The sequence below is a fragment of the Harmonia axyridis genome, chromosome 1, assembly GCF_914767665.1.
Source record: "Harmonia axyridis chromosome 1, icHarAxyr1.1, whole genome shotgun sequence".
In the NCBI taxonomy this organism is placed as follows: Eukaryota; Metazoa; Arthropoda; class Insecta; order Coleoptera; family Coccinellidae; genus Harmonia; species Harmonia axyridis.
The window spans coordinates 63,829,179-63,837,246 of NC_059501.1; the positions used below are offsets into that span (position 1 = coordinate 63,829,179).

At 31.7% G+C, this 8,068-nt stretch overlaps 1 long non-coding RNA gene across 1 annotated transcript; it reads right to left on the bottom strand.

Moving 5' to 3' along the window:
• Window positions 1-4,092: 4,092 nt before the first annotated feature.
• LOC123685915 lies at window positions 4,093-5,015 on the bottom strand. Its single transcript, XR_006748381.1, has 2 exons — window positions 4,675-5,015; window positions 4,093-4,469 (listed from the first exon to the last, which is right to left on the bottom strand). It is a non-coding gene; the product is annotated as an uncharacterized LOC123685915 (long non-coding RNA).
• Window positions 5,016-8,068: the final 3,053 nt, after the last annotated feature.

Here is an 8,068-nt window from a genome sequence, read left to right on the forward strand (position 1 = left end):
CATAGATAGAAGGAGCATATGTCATTTTCAGTAAGCAAATTTTGTCCCCAACATAAACTATCAAATTTGACATGAAGCGCGCGGAAATGAAAACATATCAGTGATGCGATATTTCACTCAATTCGCGAGTTTCTCCACAAAGAACGCACTTCTTACGTCCCATAGTGAATCAACGTTCCATATTAACTCAAAATATATTGAGATGAATATACCTAAATATATCAGAAATTCAGAGAACAAACTTCAAACGCGCCAAACGTCGTGAAACAATGGATGACACTAGGAGAGCAAAAGTTGCTAAACCTTGGATTTCAGCAGGTAGATACAGAAAATTATAAATATTCTGCTTATATTATAAATTCAACAATTAGGAAAAATATCGAATTCCAACTATTAAAATTTGCATATTTAATCGAGAATCAGTCATATAAATATTTTTCATTCAATATTAAATACATTCATAACGATATAGTAAAATTGTGTATTTGAAAATATATCACATTCCGACAACGTAATCTAACCATATTGGGGACATGTAAAAATTGCGTGTACTCCCTCTATCTATGTTTATTAACAGATAATTTCTGGCAGTTCTCTTATTGCTGATCTCACGATGGCATTAGGTATATCGTCATAACCAGAGCAAAGTACAGTTTTCAAATTATGAGACAAAATTGAAAGTTCAAATGGAGTAACCGGTTTAAGAAATATAGAGTAATTATTTTCTTGAATCATACAAGAAACATTTATTGCAATATTCAATTGTGTTCATTCTCGAGTCATTCATCTTTGCTTTAATTTGAAAATTTCTTCATACTTCTACAAAAAGAAAGGAACATCATTCATCCAATGGAATACACATAATTTTCACGAAACGATACCTACTCAAGATTTCATTTGCGTTTTTCCACACTCCGATGTTGTTTTCCACAGCAGGTGGCAATCAAATTATCCTTAAACGGTTGTTGATTATGTACGAGTAAAGTTTTCTGTTGAATCGCGAAAACACTCGAAGTAAAAATTGGATTATAATAAAAGCAGTGCCCTTTTGCGCCCATTTGCAAGCCATTTGCTACGCAGACAGGAATTAGGACTGAATTACGGAAAACTTCCATTGCTGATTTTATGCTAGTGCAGCAAAGGTAGAGAGTTCAATTGTGCTTTTTTATTTCTAATAGAATCGTTCTAGTAGAACAACTTTCAATCATATCTAAAATTTTAGAAGTTTTCGTAGATCTAAAACACATAATCGATTGAAACACTCGGTAAATTCCACAGAAGAATTTATCATTTGTCTCTTATCATCCTAACATCTCATGAATTATGAATAATAATAATAAATCGATGTGTTCGGGGAACGACCGCACAATATAATAAATTCCATCAAAGCTGCTATACTACTTGAATTTTCTGTGCTTCTGATGATGCGATTAACACAAAAATTTTAGAACGGCAATGCTTGATAGGGTTATTATTTATCGGCATCCAAAATCTCAACTTGATCAAGTTTATAAAGTTTTTTAAAATCATAATAGTCATATATGTTCTCAATTTCATGTTTTATAGTGAAAAGTATTCAAGAAATTATTGTATTTAATTTGGTTACCTACTCAATTTTTAGCCTTCAAATATGATAATAATTACTATACTATTTCTTTCAATGATAATGAGTTATAATTGATGAAATCCTTCTGTAATTCTCATATTCTTACAATTATTGTGAAATGTCAGCCAGTCATCGTGTTCATGTAGTTAAGTGATTTTTGAACTATTTTCTTCAATTTATTATTCTAGAGCAATGTTTCCTCAACTTTACAATATGGTTACCCCTATGACTTATTATAAAAACTGATTTTACCCGACCTTAAAATTTTATCAATGCGAAGAATAGAAGCAAATATTTTTATTTATCACAAAAAAACACATTTTCCTTACAATTTTGATGTATTTTATATACAGCGTGTTTCTCAATTGGAGGAAGAAATGAAAATGGGGGAATCCTTGGATAAATTTAGGAAAAAATGTCCTATGAGTATGGACCCGCAAACGCTCTGAGATACAAGATGTTTCTTGTAGTCCTTCTTTTTATACGATCATTGATTAATTTATTCATCACAACTTACTAACCGGATTTTTATAATGATTTGGATTTTCCTGAGGATCGAGTTAAGTGTTTTTTTTCACGAAATCGGTAGCAGAAACGACAAAACTATAGAATACAAAAAAGTTTAGTATCGAACCAAAATTTCTTTTCACATTCTTCAAGCTACCAGAATATCACCCTGTAGATTTACATTCAAAATTATCATATCAAATGATGAAGACTTCAAATTGAAATATCTATGCCAAATTTGAGTCGAATATCTTGGCGAAGGTGCTATCAGAAAAAAACTTGAATAAAAAACAAACTTATAGGTTTGTGGGCCTATGTTTATAGAACTTTTTTTTTCTTGAGATGATTCGAGAAGTTTTTGTTCAATAACACCCTATATATTTTAATAACAACCCTATATATTTTAAGTACAGAAGGTCGCAAGTGAACGCAATACAATATCATAATTCCATTCATTGAAAATCTGAAATGAATATTGAGTAAATACAAATCAGCCAAAAAGAAAAACAGAGTTTTTCATAATTATAAGATCGAGAAGTCATCAGAAGAATTTTTCTCTAATTCTGTGGTTATTCCGTTCATTCTTCCACATCTTGTAGAACAAAATCGTGCGAGAATATATCAGAAACGCACAGTTTTCATGGTTATATTTTATTATTCTATGTTGGCACTCCGAACTTTCCGCTACGGCTTTATCTGTCAATTCATCAAATTGTCTTAAAGAAATCAGTTCTGCCAACCAACATTTTTCAATGCAAAAATCACTAAATGATATTTATGGAAATATTTCATTAATTTCAATGAAAATGCAATGAATTAGAGAAAATAATGTATAATACTCGTACAGAAGGCTCATTCTACCACTCGTTCATTCCAAAACTCGCCACTTCGTGGCTCGTTTTTGAATTATGAACTCGTGGAAGAATATCAATGCCTTCTGCACTTGTATTATAAATAACTATTCAAATTGCCTTTTTCGATAACCCGAATCCCTTTTTATAGTGATCAAATTTCCAAAGAAAAAATGAATAAGTTACTCATATTTTCATGGAGAAGTGATGATTTTTTGCTTCAATTTAATTTCTACACTTCTAATACGTACCTCTTTCTGTTTCAGATATGGAAAAAGAACAGCATCCACAGCAATAACAAGATCTAACTGGCTCATCTCCGAAAAACCTTCCGATACTAGCTACAATCACTTCTACCGAATGTTCCAAGCTTACGACAATTAATATGAATGAATTTCATGTATAAACCTTCATTTAACTCAAAAGTATTCATAGATAAAGTGATATGTGTCAAATCTCATTTCTATTCGACGGTATCTACATTAGATTGATTTTTCCTATACCTTTTTTGTATTGATTACAATAAAATACATCGACCATTTGCATTCCAATTCATTATTTTGTGATCGACATAAATCTTCGTATTAAGGTAAATGGAAAAAAATTGTATAACGAAAATATACATACTAGGACAACAGCAATGCCGAATGATTTCACTTCTTTCTGAAAGGGTTTTATTAGGTATCGAAGACAAAATTAATTGAAATGAGAAAATAACGTGATTTGAACTTATTAAACTCAGAGACATATTGAAAAAACAAAACATTCAAAGATTCTGTTTAAATTGCTAACCTCGATTTCTTAGGCAAACATGTAACGTAACATATGGCGGATGTCAGTGACTGTTGCCCGTTGAAAATCTTTATTTTATATGCTAGGCGGCCGTCAAAATCCTCTCAACAGCCGTCTTCAAAGACGGATGTGTCTTGTTCCTCTTCCTCTACCTCAATTTTTCATTTGTACTGTTTGTAGATCTAACTTTCCATGCAATCTCCGTAATGACGAACTCTTTCAAATGAAAAATAGTGAAAATCTCATTTAACCCATTAATGCCCAGAACTATGAACTCGTTTTAAAATGATTACTAAGTTTTGTCAGAAAATGTTTTACAAAAAAAAATATATAATATATTATTTTATTCATATAATTTGAAGTGAAAATAAGAAGAAAAAATCAAATTCATGAAATTCGTCAAAACAATTATCATGTAGTGGAAATTTACGACTTCCACATGCCTTAGTTGTTTTATTTTGACAAAGCGAGCATCTTGCTTGGCGACAGGTTATCAAGGGGGGTCCATTCAAAGTAGTATGAAACGTAGAAGCCCTCCTAGGTTTCATTTTATGCCTACGATAAAATTTTTTGCCTACAAATCATGAGTTCTACTTCTGCTCTAAGCTGTCGGCAGCTCAATCTAGCAGAATATGTCTCCTCCTCGTCTCCTAAATCACAGTCCGTAGTTTTGCCATTATTTGCAGAGGAAGTTATATATTTCATCACTATTCCTGAAAAAAAAAACAGAAATATGAATAAATAGTTCGATAGATGTCCTAGGGGTCGTTAACCCATCGACCCATCAGACCAAAATGGCTTGTCATCCTCGTATATCGAACTCAAATTAAATCGAATAAAAACATATATCTGCGAGAACATCTGACAGAGCTATAAGTGAAAATGAAACAAAAAAGTAATAACATGGAAGCTTCTTACCAATAATAATCTGTACATCTGAACACTTTTCTCATTTTCGTCGGTGTTTACTGTTAACAAGCACCTTGAAACACGTATGTGCTTCTGTGCGTAGCGCGTAAATGGAATAACGATGAAGGAACTGTAGTGAGTATAGTTTTTTATATCAACAGAGACAACAACTTGTCTCTTATCAATGCAATTGTCGCACCATCTAATCTACCACTTGTACTGGGAGATAGAATAATTCCTAGTCCATGGGTCTTTTACTACCCTAGGGGCATTGGGTATTAGCTAAGATGTCTAAAAACCAGGTGTATGAACTGATTAGCTTTTGTTATGCCAATTTTGAGAATATTAGTTAAGTTATGATCTATGGAAGCAATTCTTGTAATTGAAATACCAATAAACTCTCTTTCTATTTCAAATATTTGAATTCATTCCAGTAAACGTTTCGTGTTTTGTTTCACGACTTTGCTTGATCCTACTCGGTTACACATCGCTTTTGATTGGTCAGTATCGGGTTTTAATTAATGTATTCAATCAAAATCAACAGAAAAAGATCTAAATGACATTGCGGCGCCGCCTCGAACTGAAACATATATTTTCAATTTGGTCGAATGTCATTGCATTCAAAATTTGAGGAGTGCACACACCATGTGCCATGGTTATAGACATCTTAGTATAAGCGTGTGAAATCGATGGACACACTTAGCTGAACCGGTGTAATATGTTATAGTAGACACAAAACAGTTACACCATTTAAAATTAATTGAACTAAATGGAAGAATGTTCATTCTTCCGTACTGGATAAATTAAACTTATAATATTAGATCCAAGAATCTAATTTTCGTATGTTCTGTAGAGTATCCATCTATTTTCGTTAGGATGTTTGAGAAATATATAAGTAAGAGGCGCCACCTAGTGCAATATACTAGAACCGCCAGATCACTATTACAGAAATCTACTAAAAAAATGAATGCTACTACAGAAAGCTTGAACTAGTTACTGTAAATCAATCAAAACTATTGTAAAACAATTATATCAATTTCCGATTGCTTGAATTATTTTAAGTAATTTGACCCCTAGAAAGCATTGTTTCTGCATGAAAATATTTTTAAAATTACAACTGGGATAATCGCAGTTACACAAAATTATGATAGATGGAACCACCATCGAATATCTCTGTCATAGATATAGAATAAATGCATAGACCAAAGACTTATTATCCTAATTTTGATTTGATTTCGATACGTCTATGGCATAGACCTATAATAACATATTGTTATTATAGGTATTATATAATAACATGTTATTATAGGTCTATGAATAAATGTTATAGGTCTATGATCTCGTACTCCTCTTTTCAATTTTGAGCGCTCGTCACCTAAATGATCTATCATTTAGTCTGATTTTCGATTTTTGAGACAGAGATGGACTCAAACGATAAGTTTGAACTCACTGATGAGTGATGACGAATTCATGTTCAAATTCAATTCTGCCGTCTATCCGGCCGGCCGTAAATTACGATAATTGTCGAACAAAAAGATCTAGAAACATTAAATGTTCAGAAATTTTGCAAAATTTTTAACTGGATCCAATTGGTAGTTTTAACCTAGTTGGAACCCCTAGTATTGGCCATTTTTCAACTCAACTGAGTTCAGAATACACCATTAAATTTCAAGTTTCCAGATTTTTCCGTTCGAAATTTATCTTGTAGATATAAGGACCGGACGGATGGACAGAATTGAAGATGATCATCAGCGAGTCGAATCTTATTGTTTGAGAACATTCCTGGTTCAAAATTTGAAAATTAATAGATACATCGCGACTTAGGAAGAAAGACTCTTCTTTGCGATTCAAACATTTTTGTCGTATGTACTATTTTTTGGTTCATTTGTGGCGAGTAACCATCGGTTTAAAAAAAAAATTAATTTATTTAAAAAAAAATGTTCACCGCTTTCCAACACCAAGAAAAGTCACACTATAATTTTTCCGGTCAGCTATCAGTGAAGACGGCGTGGGTTCAAGATGTTCAAAGGGCGCCAACGTATTTTGAAGTGACTCTTCAACAAAAAAAAACTATCGGCTAAATACGTAAATACCGATGAAATTTTCCAAAAAAAATATTATGTGACAAGAGATAAAGAAAAAAATATTCAAATAAATCCTAGAGATTAAAATGATTTAATGAAAATCTTATGTTACAATCTCAGTGGAATTTCCACTACAATCCTTGTATTCAATTTTCAGAAATAGCCGTTTATTATATTTCAAAAAGAGTCAAAAACAAAAAAATATGAATAATCACCTCACTTCATCAAGATCAGCTCACAAATTGTTACGTACAGAAATTAATAATAATAAATAGCCAAATTCATATAATCTTTCTTGATTGTCTAGAATTTCAGATATCCACTTATTTATGGAAAGAAAATTCTACTTTACAAATCTTAAGAAATTTTGAAGTCATCACTTGAGTTTCGAAACAAACAAAAAGAATCACCTGATATTGAAGTTGAAAAATATTAAAAAAAATATAGTTAAAGCTACATAAGGATTTTGAAATATAATGATAACAATGATTAAATGAATGAACGAATATAAATTTAAAGAGTTCAAAATTTCAAAGTTAATTTCAATGGAAAAGTTCACTTTATTGTCCCGGTATAGGTACTCTGTATCACCAATTATAACTCGGATCTTTACATACCAAATGATCAGCAGGGTTGAAACTATTATTAAAACTTTCACCACTTCCGAATCCTGTGTCCAAACCAAGGGAAGAAAATTGTACGTGAACCAAAACTTTGCAGCATTCAATCGATTCGATGTTGATGGGTCGAAATAAATTCTCAATCGTCAGCGATCTTGTATTTTAAGTTATTTTTTTGATGTTGGACGGCCTTAGAAGATAAGTAATCCTTCTACGTACTCAAATGATCCCCAAATACGGGTATTATATTGCTCCTTCACAATCACAACTCGCAATATATTTGAAAGAAATAAGGAAAATATTCTAATCCCAAAAACTTTTTGGATTTCCACAATTGAAATGCCTACTTTCCGAATTTCAAAGTACGAAAGTGAGTATCTCTCGAAAAAAAATTCCAGTATCGGCACATATGGAGGAAAAAAAAACATAAACATTTCACGAGATCAATTCAACCCATAGGACGACTAAAAATATGTGTAGGCAACCAACATTTACACACTAAGTATTTTGTGCTGCAATTGAACGCTACATATTTCAAACGGGATCCAATAAATTTTAATTAAAAACACATATTTCATGTTTCATTATCGAATATCTGATCATTTTTTTGACATATAATAGTACCTTCTGCAGTATATTAATGAAAATTCACAAATATTTTTCCACAATTTTTAATTGTAAGATTCAAACAACATGAAA